Source organism: Lynx canadensis, chromosome B2 (genome assembly GCF_007474595.2).
Source record: "Lynx canadensis isolate LIC74 chromosome B2, mLynCan4.pri.v2, whole genome shotgun sequence".
Taxonomy (NCBI): domain Eukaryota; kingdom Metazoa; phylum Chordata; class Mammalia; order Carnivora; family Felidae; genus Lynx; species Lynx canadensis.
In genome coordinates, this window is record NC_044307.1 from 90,667,552 (window position 1) to 90,681,651 (window position 14,100).

The window sequence follows — 14,100 nt, forward strand, 5'->3', positions numbered from 1 at the left end:
GACTGTGGAGACGAGAAGGTGCCATGACTAAAATTAGGCCAAGAGAACCAGCAGGGCTCCTGGTACAATTGTGCAGGTTGTGCACAGCTCAAGGGTGCCACATCTAAGGGAGGGCGGTTTATTTATTTGTAGACATCATAAGTTTGTATATTTATTAAAACAGTTTTCTGGCTGATGGTAGTAGAGTACTTTGTTTTAATTAAATTGGCATATTTTGTCCATTTTCTGACAGATGGGAAGAAGAGAGTCTCTAAATTGCAGAAAGGCACATTTTGTTCAGTATCCTTGTACCCCTTCAGGAAGTTCCTTAGCTTGAAAAAATTCCTGCATTTTGTTCTCATTGAGGACAGGAGTCCTGTTTTGTTTTGTTCCCCGCCCCCATGATTTTTTTCCTATCACATAATATAGGAGCACAGTTTACCGACGAAATTGAACTTTCCCCAAGCTTTGTGCAGTGGCAGTATTGTAGCCAATGAGGTCTATCTGAGGCGTGATTATTGCTAATTGAAATTGAACTTTCCCAAGAACCATCGTAGTCACCAGCCAAATGTGACTGTTGAGCATTTGAAATATGGCTTGTTTGGATGGAGATGCACTGTATGTGTAAAACACGCTGGGTTTTTAAGACAAAGTGTGAAAAATATAAAATAGTTCCTCAATGACAAGTTTATATTGAAAATACATGGGAATGATAATTTTTAATATAATGGGTTAAAGAAATACATTAAAATTAATTTCACCTGTTTATTTTTAGTTTTTAAATGTGCCTACTAGAGGGGCACCTGGGTGGCTCAGTCAGTTGAGCATCAGACTCTTGATTTCCGCTTAGGTTGTGAACCCAGTGCACTGGGATCAAGCCCCATGTTGGCTCTGTGCTAGGCATGGAGACTGCTTGAGATTCTCTGTCTCGCTCTCTCGCCCTCTTGCTCTCTCACTCTCGCTCTCTTCCCCCCCCCCTTACTTCCTGTGTGTGTACTTGTGTGCTCTGTTTCTCTAAAAAATAAAAAGATTGTTAAATGTGGCTACAAGAAACTTAAGTTACATATGTGGCTTGTGTTGGTGGCTCATATTTCTGCTGTACAGAGCTCTGCCTTAGAAGGCTGACTAGAAAAAAAAATCCTTGGTAATAATTTATACAATAATCATTTACATTATCTCCAATTTAGTACCCTTTAGTTAATAGTATTCTGATCCACTTCATATTATTTTTAAGAGTTACATGAGGCATAATCTTAAATAGGGTTAAAGAAGAACATTTCTGAAAAATGTATGTTTCTTCGTGGCAAAGATGTTAAGTTGAAAAGAAAAAAAATCATTTTTTTATGGCTTGGCACTTTGCCCAGATAATTACAAGCTTTTATTTGGAGAAGAGTGTTGTTTGTTCCTGAAAATCTGCTAGCGTTATTTAAGTAGCCTCATATGAACATAGTGACTCATGTTTGGTATAAGATTTTTGTTTAATTTGATCATTTCAATTTATATACTGATTATGGTTTTACAGTTGTATTATTTTGTAATAGTTTGTTTTGTAGTTTATCTATAAGATGAGAAAGTAAGCATTGTAAAAGCATACTAGCCAGCTTTACTCAACCAACTAGGGATCTTTGTTCAATAGTAGCTTCTAGATATGTGACTTTTCCTCAGCACCACAGCTTTTCCTAAGGGCATGAGTGAGATGGACCAAAGGAAGGTCAATATACTCCATTGAATCTGGACTGGTCTCATGCTAAGTAGAGATAACCTTGCCTGGGAGTATCTGGTTGCCAGGCCAGGCCAGGCCAGGTCAGGCTGAGATTGAAGCTGCTTTTGTGTGGAAGTTGTGTGTGTGTGTGTGTGTGTGTGTGTGTGTGTGAGAGAGAGAGAGAGAGAGAGAGAGAGAGAGAGAGAGAGAGAGAGAGGAACTGGATGAGGAAAACAGAAGAGAGGGAGAGGGAGAGAGGGAAAGAAAGAGAACTTTCTGATATACTCTTTCTAAGGACTATCTATTAGCACCAATAAAACATCATCTATATTGGGACTTTCAGGGTTGAATCAAACCCTGGCTTGTCCTAAAAATTGGGAGTGACGTGTGTAGCAGAAATGACAATGTAGAAGAATTCTTTATTGTGTCAGTATTCAGTGTTCCACATATAGGTACTGCTCACATAAAACTAATTTCCAAAACATCAAAGAAAAGATAGGTTCATTCAGATGGTACAATCCCAGAAGGGATGCATGAAATATTTAGTATTCGTTTCTGCTTTAGGTTTTAGGATAAAAAGTTACTACGTATTTGAGTAGATGTCAAGATGGGGTTGTGAATTTAACAAAAGAAACCCTTAGATAATTTACACTTCTTTCATTGTGGTTTATATACACAATGGAGTACTACGTGGAAATGAGAAAGAATGAAATACGGCCCTTTGTAGCAACTTGGATGGAACTGGAGAGTGTTATGCTAAGTGAAATAAGCCATACAGAGGAAGACAGATTCCATATGTTTTCACTCTTATGTGGATCCTGAGAAACTTAACAGGAACCCATGGGGGAGGGGAAGGAAAAAAAAAAAAAAAGAGGTTAGAGTGGGAGAGAGCCAAAGCATAAGAGACTGTTAAAAACTGAGAACAAACTGAGGGTTGATGGGGGGTGGGAGGGAGGGGAGGGTGGGCGATGGGTATTGAGGAGGGCACCTTTTGGGATGAGCACTGGGTGTTGTGTGGAAACCAATTTGACAATAAATTTCATATATTAAAAAAAATTTACACTTCTTTCAAATAGGTCAAGTGCTCATAGAAGAAGAGACATTTTAGTCTGACAATCGGAAATCTACTACAGTACAACCAAGGGTCTTCCTAACTGCTGATCCTTACTTGGTCATCAAAGGCAATGCTTCATCTGCTTGTTTATTTTTATTATTGTTATTATTTTTAATTTCAAAAGTACAGACTCCCCTAAGATGTGGTCCAAATAAAAAGGTAGCAGTTCATATATCTATCACACATTATTCTATATTGAAGGCAGAAAACAAAGATATTTTATTTAACAATAAAATAATAACCATGAGCACCTAACCTCCCCATCTCAGGCACCTGAGCCCTCATCCTGGAAAGAAAAAAAAAAAAGTTGCTTGTTGCTAAAAATCTGCTAGCATTATTTAAGTAGATTCATATGAACATAGTGGTTGTTGTTGTTGTTGTTGTTTGTTGTTGTTTAGCACACACTTGATTTTCATCCCCACTTTTTAAGACTTGGACCGTTCTCTCTCTAGAGTGAGTTGAATGGTGCCCCCTGATAAGGGGTGTTTATGGGAAAGAATTCCTGATATGAACCCAGTCACAGCCTAGGAAACATTTCTGAAGCCCAAAGCCACTGACCTATTAAAATAATTTCACAAAGGATAAGAGGATTTAGAGTCTTGTGTCATGATTAAAAGTTCTGGAGCCTGAATGCCTGAGACTGAACCTGACTCTGACACTATCTGTGACCTTGGACAGGTCATTTTACTTTTCTATGCCTTAGAATTTTCATCTGTAAGTTGGGGAATAATAATAGTACCTACCTCATAAGGGTTGTTTTGAGGATTGAGTGAAATAATGCATGTAAAGCCCCATGCCAGATGTAGAGTAAGTGCTCATGAATATTAGCTATAATTTAATTCTTCTCACTGCTCTGTGCCCAAGTCTTTAAAGTATTTGTGCAGAAAATGAAATTGACAACTATTTGTTTCTTTAATATATTTCCGTAACATGTTCTTAATCTGCTGCATTTCCAATGATGTGAAGATATCTGTTGTTATAGTGGCCCCCTTTTCTCCAAACTTTGGGGTTCTGCCTTCCTTTTGCTGTCACCATCACTGCCTCGTCTCTTACTCAGTCACACTTGCCCCTACACAAGTACACTGTGTTGCTTTAAGATTTCAGAGGGCAAAAAGGGACTAGTCAATTAAATAAGCATCTCCTGCCCCATCACCATCTTCTGTAATTCCTTCTGTGTATCTAGGAAATTGCTGGGGAATGACATTTAGGAGGTTTGATAGTTGTTTTATTTACTAGAGTTGAGATGAAATTGATTGGTATTTTTCTGCTAAACACTCCCCTGCAGAGGGAAGAGTTTCAAGAACAAAGAAGAGGGTGGCCATAAAGAAAAGATGTTTTAATGCTGGGTGTTAGCCTGTGACTGGAGTGGTTTTCCTCAAAACTGTGGTCTGGCCTCTGGAAAAATCCTTGTCCTCGATGGGGACCTGGCCAGTGGCTGGGGTTATAAGACTGGGGATGCTGGGACTGAATCCAGGTTCTGCCCTGCCAGGAGTGAGAACATGGGCAAATTACTTAACTCCTTTTAATTTTAGATTCCTACCTGTTCAATGAGAATAATACAGCCCATCTTATCAGATTGTTTTGAGAAAATGAGATGTACAGATGAAGCACCTGGCAGACAGTAACCGTGAAATAAGTGCTGGTTCTTGCTGTTGTTACTATTAATTCTCTACCTATGCCTTTGCTCATGTTCTCTCTGCATGAATGTACCTTTTCCTCCTGGATGATGTGGAGGACTCTTCTTTTTAGGAACGGCTCACCTTCTTGGAGAACTATCCTCTGATTTTTTTCCAGTGCTGTGAGTCTCACCTGCCTCCATGCTGTCAGGTTTTGTACGTGCTCATGATTTTTAGTGCTGTGTTCACATGTTCCTCCCCCCCAAACTGTAAGTTACTGTAAACACATGGCATATGTTCAACATCCACTCTTCACTGAATTAACAGTTTCTCTCTCCAACCCTTATTCCTCCTGACCACTTCCCATATACCTTGCATCTATTTTCATATTCTGGACTCTTAATTTCATGGCCCCTGAGACCCCTAGCTCCCCGCCCATCTTTGTGTTCTATTCAGATGGGCCTTCTTTGGGTTCTCTTTCTCATAGCCCCACTGCTTCCTTCAGTTAGGGCAGCTTCCTCTGAACCACCTCAGCAGAATCCCTCCTCAGTCTTTCATAGTCCATGTCAAGGCTGCCTCCTAAGTTAAGTCTTAGTTTCTGACTCACCCCAACTCACCTTTCTTCAACTGTACTCAGGATGGCTGTCTAAAAATGTAACAGTACCAATGCATATTACAAATGTGACATCTCAAAAGGTTCTTTGTGGTGACAGTGGTCCTTCTCAAGGTGTATGTAGCATTATGTAGATGTTAGCAACCCTGCTTGGTAAAAGGATTTCTCTCGCTCCTGGGTCCTCATGCTTAGATGTTGTTCATAGAGGATGTCATGAGTAGAGAATTATGTCTCAAAGCACCATCTGAGCCAGCAGAATATGCATGGCACCCATCCTTCCTGTAATTAGGACCCTCTCCTCTTTTATTACACAGCTGTGTCTGCTACTCTGTACTTCTAGAAGCAAGCCTTCTCCTAGTTGTTCCAAAAAGAGAATTTGAGATCCTCATTCTAGCTTTTGCATCATCACTCCAATGAAACCATGCTTGTCAGGCTTACATGATCTGATGGTTGGCTAAATACAGTGAATTCTTATTTTAGTTGAGTTCCAGGCAATAGCTAGCATCATTGCATAGTTCCTCCTTAAAACAATTTTTGCTCTTGACTTTCTTAATATCACTTAGTTCTCTTTTTACTGGCTGAATGTCCTGCTCAGTCTCCTTTGCTGGTTTCTCTTTGCTTGCCAGTCCTTGAAGTGTTGACACTCCCTAATGTTGGGTCCTAAGCCACTACCTCTTAGCCCTCCTCATCCCCTGCAAGGTCTTATCTCTTCCTGATGTCAGTGACTGTGTGCGTTTGTGTCTGTGTTGCTGCCCAAATGATAATCATGGTGTTGATGAAGATGATATGTACTGAGTTCTTATTATATGCACTTTAAGGATTTCATTTGCATGAAGTCATTTAATCATCACAGTAAGACTATGAGGTAGAATGATTATTAATCCTGTTTTACAGGTAAGTGCAGAGTTAGGAGCTGACCAAACCGTCTGGCCTTGGATCATGCGCTGTTATTCAGTACCCTGCACTGCCTCTTTCAGTTTTACGCTTCTGTCCTTATTCCAGAATATCACTCTTGGATTTCACCCAGGCACCTCAAATAAGTAATATATATTAAGAACTAAACTTACCATCCTGCACGTACTGCTCCTGCTCCTGTGTCCCCTATGGCAAGGATGGCACCAGTTCCCCCCATTTGGCCGAGCTGCACAGCTGGCCTTCTCTTTGCCTTCATTCTCACCTGCTCATTAATCAGACAGCAGATTCTCTCCATTCTCTTCCTTTCCCCAGATCCAACCATGTTTTCCTAGCTTCATTGCTACTACCTTGATTGATGCTACTTTCGTCTATGTCACTGTAATAGCTTCATAACTGATCTCCCTGCTTCTTGTCTTGCTCCCTCTGCAGCCGGTACTAAACAGATGATACGCTTTGCTTAAATACCCTTCAGTGCCTCCACGCTGACCGCAGGCCAGAGACTTACCGCCTCAGTGTGGCTACATGACACACATGTGCTTCTCTCTTCTGCCTCAGCGTGTGCACCTGTTCCTCACACAGTGTTTGTGCAGTTCCCGGAGCCTTCCACAAACGGCTTCATCTTTGTCTCTTCACACTCTCCCTTCCCTTTGCCTTTAAGTATCTGGCCTCTCCTCTTTACTCCGTTTTGGTCCACATATTATACTCTTAGTTTTTAGCTTTGTACGTTTTAGTGTTTTTATACTTTGGATTCTCGTTTTGTATATTGAGTATATTACCCTTTGACTCACATGTATCACACGTGAAACCTCCCATTTTCTCTCCCCCTTCCTCTTCCAATTTTTGATAGGTGTGCAATTAAAAATTTTCAGGCCATACAGTGTGCCATTCTAATCCTTATACTCAACTTTAGGATTGGTTCTACAGATTAACACGTTCTGGGCCTCCTGCCATTCCTTTGCTGTAGGTGAGGAATTTGCCAAGAGCCCTACAAAAAGTAGATGGCAGGGCTAGTATTTAAACCAAAGTTTGACACAAATTTTTGTGTTTTTTTTTTTCCTACTACATCCCGCTTCTTTTGAAAAGAGAAACACATATATATTTAAAAGATAAACAGGGGTGCTTGGGTGGCTCAATTGGTTAAGCGTCCAACATCAGCTCAGGTCATGATCTTGTGGTTCCTGAGTTCGATCCCCGCGTCGGGCTCTGTGCTGGCAACTAGGAGCCTGGAGCCTTCTTCAGATTCTGTTTCTCCCTCTTTCTCTGCTCCTCCCTTGCTCACACTCTGCCTCTCTCAAAAATAAGCACACAATAAAAAAATAAAGGATAAACTATACTGAAAGCAAAAGAGATCAACATAGTACATGGGAAAAGTAAGCAAAAATATAAAAAGATAAACAAGAAACATGATAGAATAGAAATAGATATATGAAAGAGATTAAAATTCACTTCACTGGCATAAAACATGTAAAAATAAAAATTATTAAAAAATTATATGTGGGTACATATGATTATATATATATATATATATATATTGATAAGATATTCACAAGCCAATAATAAAGTAAAATAAAATCAACCAAGAGATTAATAAGCCTAGAGAGGGTTAATATTTTAAAGGCATTAAAATAGGTTAAAAATCATTACAGGTAATCTACAGTCCTTGAACAAAGGCAGCTATAGACTCTAGCCAAGTATTTAACCTATTTTATCTCATTTGACATCAGGTTCTGGGTCCTTTCCATCTTTCTCCCCTGCAGCCCCCTCATCAGGTGAGCTTTTCTCCAAGGCTCGTCCCTTCAGGGATACAAGAAGGAGGCAGTATCTCCAAACACCATATCCTCACATAACCACAAAGACCAGAAAAGAAACCATGTCTTTTTTGTGGACATGTTGGTGAATGTGCAGTCCTTTCCAAGCAACCTCTCCTGCAGACTTCCCCACAAGTATCAATGGCTGGAAATGTGCCATTTGCTCATTGATAAACTCATACATAGTAAGAGGAGTCCAATTACAGTGATTGGTCTAAAATAATCTAGGTTTCCCTCTGTCCACCCTGGGTCTAGGGATGGACATAAACTCACCAGAAGCACACAGCCATGCAAACCCAATGCAAGGAGAAGAGCATAATCAACCAACAGCATTTGTCATAGGTAGAAACACTAGAAAGACTTTCCCCTTTCCTTTTGACCTGTCTGCCTCTCATTTTTGACTCTCAAGTACCAGTGAGGATCAGGATGGGCTGGGTGAAGACATACAACTTCATGTTTTTTTTTTTTTTTTTTTTTTTTGCTTGCAACAGCTGATTGGGGCACAAGTTCCTATTATTAGGTCTATAATTCTATAATTTTTTTATATAATGAATGACATACTGATTTGTCTCCAAGAATGGCCATAATAAATATTTACCCATGACTAATGTGAAATTCTTTTTTTTAATGTTTATTTATCTTGGGAGGGAGGGAGGAAGGGAGGGAGAGAGAGAGAGAGAGAGAGAGAGAGAGAGAGAGCGTGAGCATGTGGGGGAGGGGCAGAGAGAGAGGGAGACAGAGAATCCCAAGCAGGCTCTGTGCTGTCAGCACAAAAGCTGACATGGGGCTCAAACTGATGAACTGTGAGATCACGACCTGAGCCGAAATCAAGAGTTGGATACTCAACCAACTGGGCCACCCAGGCATCCCTAATGTGAAATTATCAAGGTATTTATGAGTCAGTGAAGAGACCAAGCTTAGTGTCTGCATGATCTAAATGGATATTTACAAATACACGCATGTGTGGTCATATTTACAAACACACCTATGACTCCAGTGAGAAAAAATAAATATAAGGTACATGTTAAAAACAAGTATTTCCAATGGCTGAAGAGGGTCCAATATCGTATGTACAGAAATACACCCCAAATTTAAAATTACTGCCTAGATTTTCATGAAAATGAACACAGAGAAGTGAAGTGTCAATTATAATAATAAGCAAATGTATAGAATATGTATAATGTGCCATATATTGTACTTAGCTCCTTATATATATTATCTCACTTAATTCTTATAGTCACATTCATGGCAGATACTACTATTACCTTCATTTTGCAAATGGGACTACTGACACTAAGAGGACAAGGACATTACTCAGTTCACCCTGATAATGAGTGGTAGGGCCAAAAATTAAACCTATTTCTGTTGGCTTCCACAGCTGTGTGGTTGGTCTTTGACCTCTACTGAAAAGATGGTGAACAATAGACACACTTCCCCTGAAATGTTCCCTTCTTGTTAGGAGCCCATACTGCTCCCAAGAGCCTCTGGGACATTGGGTTAATAGCTTATCATGATCATTGCTGCTTGAAAAGAATCAAGAAACACTTTGAGAAAATTACACATATCTCATATAGAAGCTCTATATAAAGAACAAACTGTATAAATTCCCTTCTAGATTTTGAAAATATAAAATATTTTAGGTAAAATTTATACAATGAAATGCTTTAGTAGTAAATAATTTTATGCCATTTTCTATTTGAAAAGATGTTGTTTTTATATGTGTTCTATGAAATAATCTCCACCAAAGAGTGCAGCCTTTCTTTTAAGTTTATGAATAGTTTTGTTGGAGGAAAATATTCACCTGGACTTTAAAAAGAGCTTCAATACATGAATTTATTTTAAAAAATTTTAAGATTAAAAGGCATTTTTATGCCAGTTTATTTGCAAGTTCATAGGCTTAAAAAACCCCAAACTACCATCTTAATGAACTTGAGTGATCAGAGGATTGTAAAATGAGTAGCTCAACTTTTTTAGAAGGCTTGGGACATCAGGTACATTTAGGACAAAGTGGGAACTAGTTGATGAGACTTCCTGTATTTGATGGCTTTGCAACCCAATAGTACTCACATTACATGCTTTAAAATTGTGGCAATGAGCTGCTAGATGTATGTGACTAGAGTTCACATACTCTAAGCAAAAGCTTTGCCAGTGTTTTACATGCTTTATATAAATTCCTAAGGATAAAACTTCTTAGGAAGCATGATTTCCATCTAGGTCTCTCAGAATGTTAGAGTCACAAAATAAACACACTATCATATGTGTAAATTTATTGTAATGGATGATCATGCCAAATATTTGGATTCGTGAGCAATTCTCTTAGACTTGAATATATAGATCACCAGCATTTTTCACAGAACTAGAACAAATAATCCTAAAATTTGTCTAGAACCACAAAAAACCCTGAATAGCCAAAGCAAACTTGAAATAGAAAAGCAAAGTTGGAAACATCACAATACCAGACTTCAAGTTATATTACAAAGCTGTAACAATCAAAACAGTATGGTACTGGCACAAAGATGGACACAGATCAAAGGAACCAAATAGAAAGCCCAGAAATGAACCCACAACTACATGGTCAATTAACCTTTGACAAAACAGGAAGGAATATCCAGTGGGAAAAAGACAGTCTCTTCAACAAATGGTATTGGGAAAACTGGACAGCAACATGCAAAATAATGAAACCGGGCCACTTGATTACACCATTCACAAAAATAAATTCAAAATGGATTAAAGACCTAAGTGTGATACATGAAACCATAAAAATCCTAGAAGAGCACACAGGCAGTAACTTCTTTGACATTGGCCATAGAAACTTCTTTCTAGATATGTCTTCTGAGGCAAGAGAAACAAAAGCAAAAATAAACTATTGGGACTTCATCAAAATAAAAAACAAAGAATCAATAATACTAAAAAGCAGCCTATGAATGGGAGATGATATTTGCAAATGACATATCTGATAATGGGTTAGTATCCAAAATATATAAAGAACTTATAAAACTCAACACTCAAAAAATGAATAATCCAATTAAAAAGTGGGCAGAAGAGGTGAATAGATGTTTTTCCAAGTAAGATATACAGATGGCTGGCAGACACATAAAAAATGCTCAACATCACTCATCACCAGGGAAATGCAAATGAAAGCTACAATGAGATATGACCTTATACCTGTCAGAATGCCTAAAATCAAAAACGCAATAGACAACAGATATTGGTGAACTCTCCCTCTGTTACTAGGAATGCAGACTGGCATAGCCACTCTGGACAACAGTATGCAGTTTCCTCAAAAGTTAAAAATAGAACTACCCTACCATCCAGCAGTCACACTTCTAGCTATTTACCCAAGGAATACAAAAATACTAATTCAAAGGGATAAAAGTAGCCTGATGTTTATAAAAGCATTATCTACAATAGCTAAATTATGGAAACAGTCCAACTGCCCATCAATAGATGAATGAATAAAGAAGAAGTGGTGTATATGTATACAATAGAATATTGCTCAGCCATAACAAAGAATGAAATCTTGCCATTTGCCATGACATGGATGGAACTACAGCATATTATGCTAAGTGAAATAAGTCAGAGAAAGACAAATACCATATGGTTTTGCTCATGTGGAATTTAAGAAACAAAACAAATGAGCAAAGGCGGGGGGGGGGGGGAAAGAGGGCAAACCAAGGAACAGACTCTGAACTCCAGAAAACAAACTGATGCTTCCCAGAGGGGAGGTTGGTGGGGGATGGGGGAGATACGTGATGGGGATGAAGAGCACACTTGTCTTGATGATCACTGAGTAATATACACAATTGTTGAATCACTGTACTCTACACCCTTCGCTAATATTACACTGTGTGTTAACTAACTGGAATTTAAATGAAAACATAAAAAATACTTGAGTATAGAGAGAGTTAAGAATTGTATTATTTTAATGAAATAAAATGTACCAAAGTTACTTTGATGTGTACTTAACGCAATACACAATTGTTACTGTGCTGCATGGTAATTAGCTGCAAGTCATAAGAAATTTTAAAATGACTGTCATTTTGCCAGCATGAATTTTTTGTCGGCACTAATTTTACACAGTCAAATCTAGTTTCTAAAAGCTTCTCTATGATCATACAATTTTCCCTGGATAAGAATCATTCTCTCCCTTCTTCTCTGTCTCCTTTTGCTTTTTCTACTGCCCTTTCCTAAGGTGAAGGGTCCCCCAATGCTGACCCCCAATTCAGCATTCCCACTCATCATCCCCCCCCCCCTTCCCATCCTCATCCAGGGATCCAGCTGCTTGGAAATGCCAGGCCCTGGATTCTGCAGATCTTGAAGCTGTGCCTAGTTTGGGCCCTTAAATGTACATCTCCTGCTTTATTAGAGGGATCTTTATGACATCCCCATATTTTGGTGTGGGACAGAAAGAAGAAACCTCTCACGGGGTGAGAACGTGGTACAACAGGGAGAGAGAGGGTATGTGCCAACGCATTTGACAGTTTGGGGCAAGAGGAATGAGCACAGTGATGGAGATAAAGGATGGGGGAAGGGAGGTGAGTAGAGCAGCCTCTGGGGTCCACTACCTCTGTGAGAGACCCTGTGTCCATACATGTCCCTGGGGCATAACTCTTCCTCTTGGAGAAAGCTGGGAGATGGATAGGCCAGGAGAACAGAGCCACTTGAGTTTTTCTCACCAGCCCTCACATGCTCACCTTTCTGGAGGAATCAGGCAGATTAGGGCCCAGTCTAGTCCTATCACTTCCTACCTGTGTAACTCCCACTAGTCACCACCCTCTCCAAACCTCATTTTCCCCAATGATGGTTTCCCCATTGGTAAACAGGGATACTCTCTATCTTACACAGTTCTTGTGAAGATTTAATGAAATGAAGCATCCAGACATTGTTTAACACAAAGTTGGCTCTTGACAAAAGTTCTTTGCTTTTTTTCCTCCCCTGAAGTACTAAGAAGGCTTCCCACCCTGCCCCACCGTGATCTTTCACCATCTCCAGCTTTCCTCAGTTTTCCCCACCTATATGTATAACATTTCACTTCTGAGGATCAGAATGTTAAAAATAAGTGTGCAAAGCTTTGGGGGTGAGTACGTATGAGACAGAAGATAAGTGACAGCCTCTGGTTCCTTCCCTGTGGGCTGCAGAAGGGAATGTTACAGTGCTGGAGAGGCTGTCATGGTGAAAGGTAGGGTGTCTTCAGGGCACAGGACCATTTTCCATCTTCTGTCCTTTGTGGAGTGGGTGCCATGGATGCCGTCCTTCCCAAGGCACCTATGGCCTCTGCCCCATCCATGAGATCTAATGTGCTTCCAAAAGTCCTGTCTAGGGAAAGCCTTGTGTCCTACCCTATGACTAACATAGTAGGCTGGGGAGTTTGGGGTGTCTGAGAGGACCATTGCTGCGCCTTATGCATTTAGCTCATCACTTGTGTTAAGTGCTATAGGCTCACTTCTTGATTGAGCCTGTACTCAGCACTATACTGCAGTAGACCTTCTCCCCAAATCCATTTCTGGTGTTTGGGAAAAGCCGAGCCGATACTAAAAATGAAATCGGTTCTGTCATAGCCTCTTGGACCCACAGGACTATTCCTGGCTTCTCTTTAAACTGCCTGGTGGTTTACCTTCCCAACTTGATCTTTGTTTAACAACCTACATTAACATTCCAGAAACATTAGGTGGCCTGTGTGTCGATGGTACTTTATTCCCTAGGCTAGAAAAACTCTTTTCTTGGAATGAGATTGCTCTGGGCAGTTTAACAACCAGTGCCAGGCTAAGAGTCAAACAATATTGCCTTTGTAATTATCTTGTCATGGCATGAGACAATAGATGAGGGCATGTCTGCTCTGCAAAAGGCCGTTTGAATTGTGACATTTAAACAGATGTCATGATCCAAATGAAATACAAATAATGGGTTACCAACCCAACCCAGTCATAACCAGCCAGTCAGCGCCCCCCTCCCCACATCTCTACCCACTATATTATACTAACAAACATATTTAGGTAGAAAACACCCCACCCCCAAATCTATGCTGAGCTAAATTCAGTGAAATTTCTGTGCATACCTCAAGTGAAAACAATTTCATGTTTATGTCAGATTCTAGTAGTTTCAGGGGCATTTTAATAAGATTCCACTACACATGTAGATACCAGACTTTGGGGCAAAACCTTATTAAGAAGCATAAGAAAGCACATAGCTCTCTCAATTGCTAAAGAAAGAACTTTCAGAAAGAATTTCTCAATGGCTCTAAGAAGCCCCAGGCTGATGTGCAAAAGTCCACGCTACCTCCTTCCCTCTCACCCCAGTTCCCTGATAACCGGGAGGCCATCAGAGGAGTTCAGATGACCCTGCATGCCTCATGT

At 39.8% G+C, this 14,100-nt stretch overlaps 1 non-coding gene across 1 annotated transcript; it reads left to right on the forward strand.

Annotated features, from left to right (window-relative positions):
* The first annotated feature begins 443 nt into the window (after positions 1 to 443).
* LOC115515183 lies at positions 444 to 583 on the forward strand. Its single transcript, XR_003969219.1, has one exon. It is a non-coding gene; the product is annotated as a U4 spliceosomal RNA (small nuclear RNA).
* Positions 584 to 14,100: the final 13,517 nt, after the last annotated feature.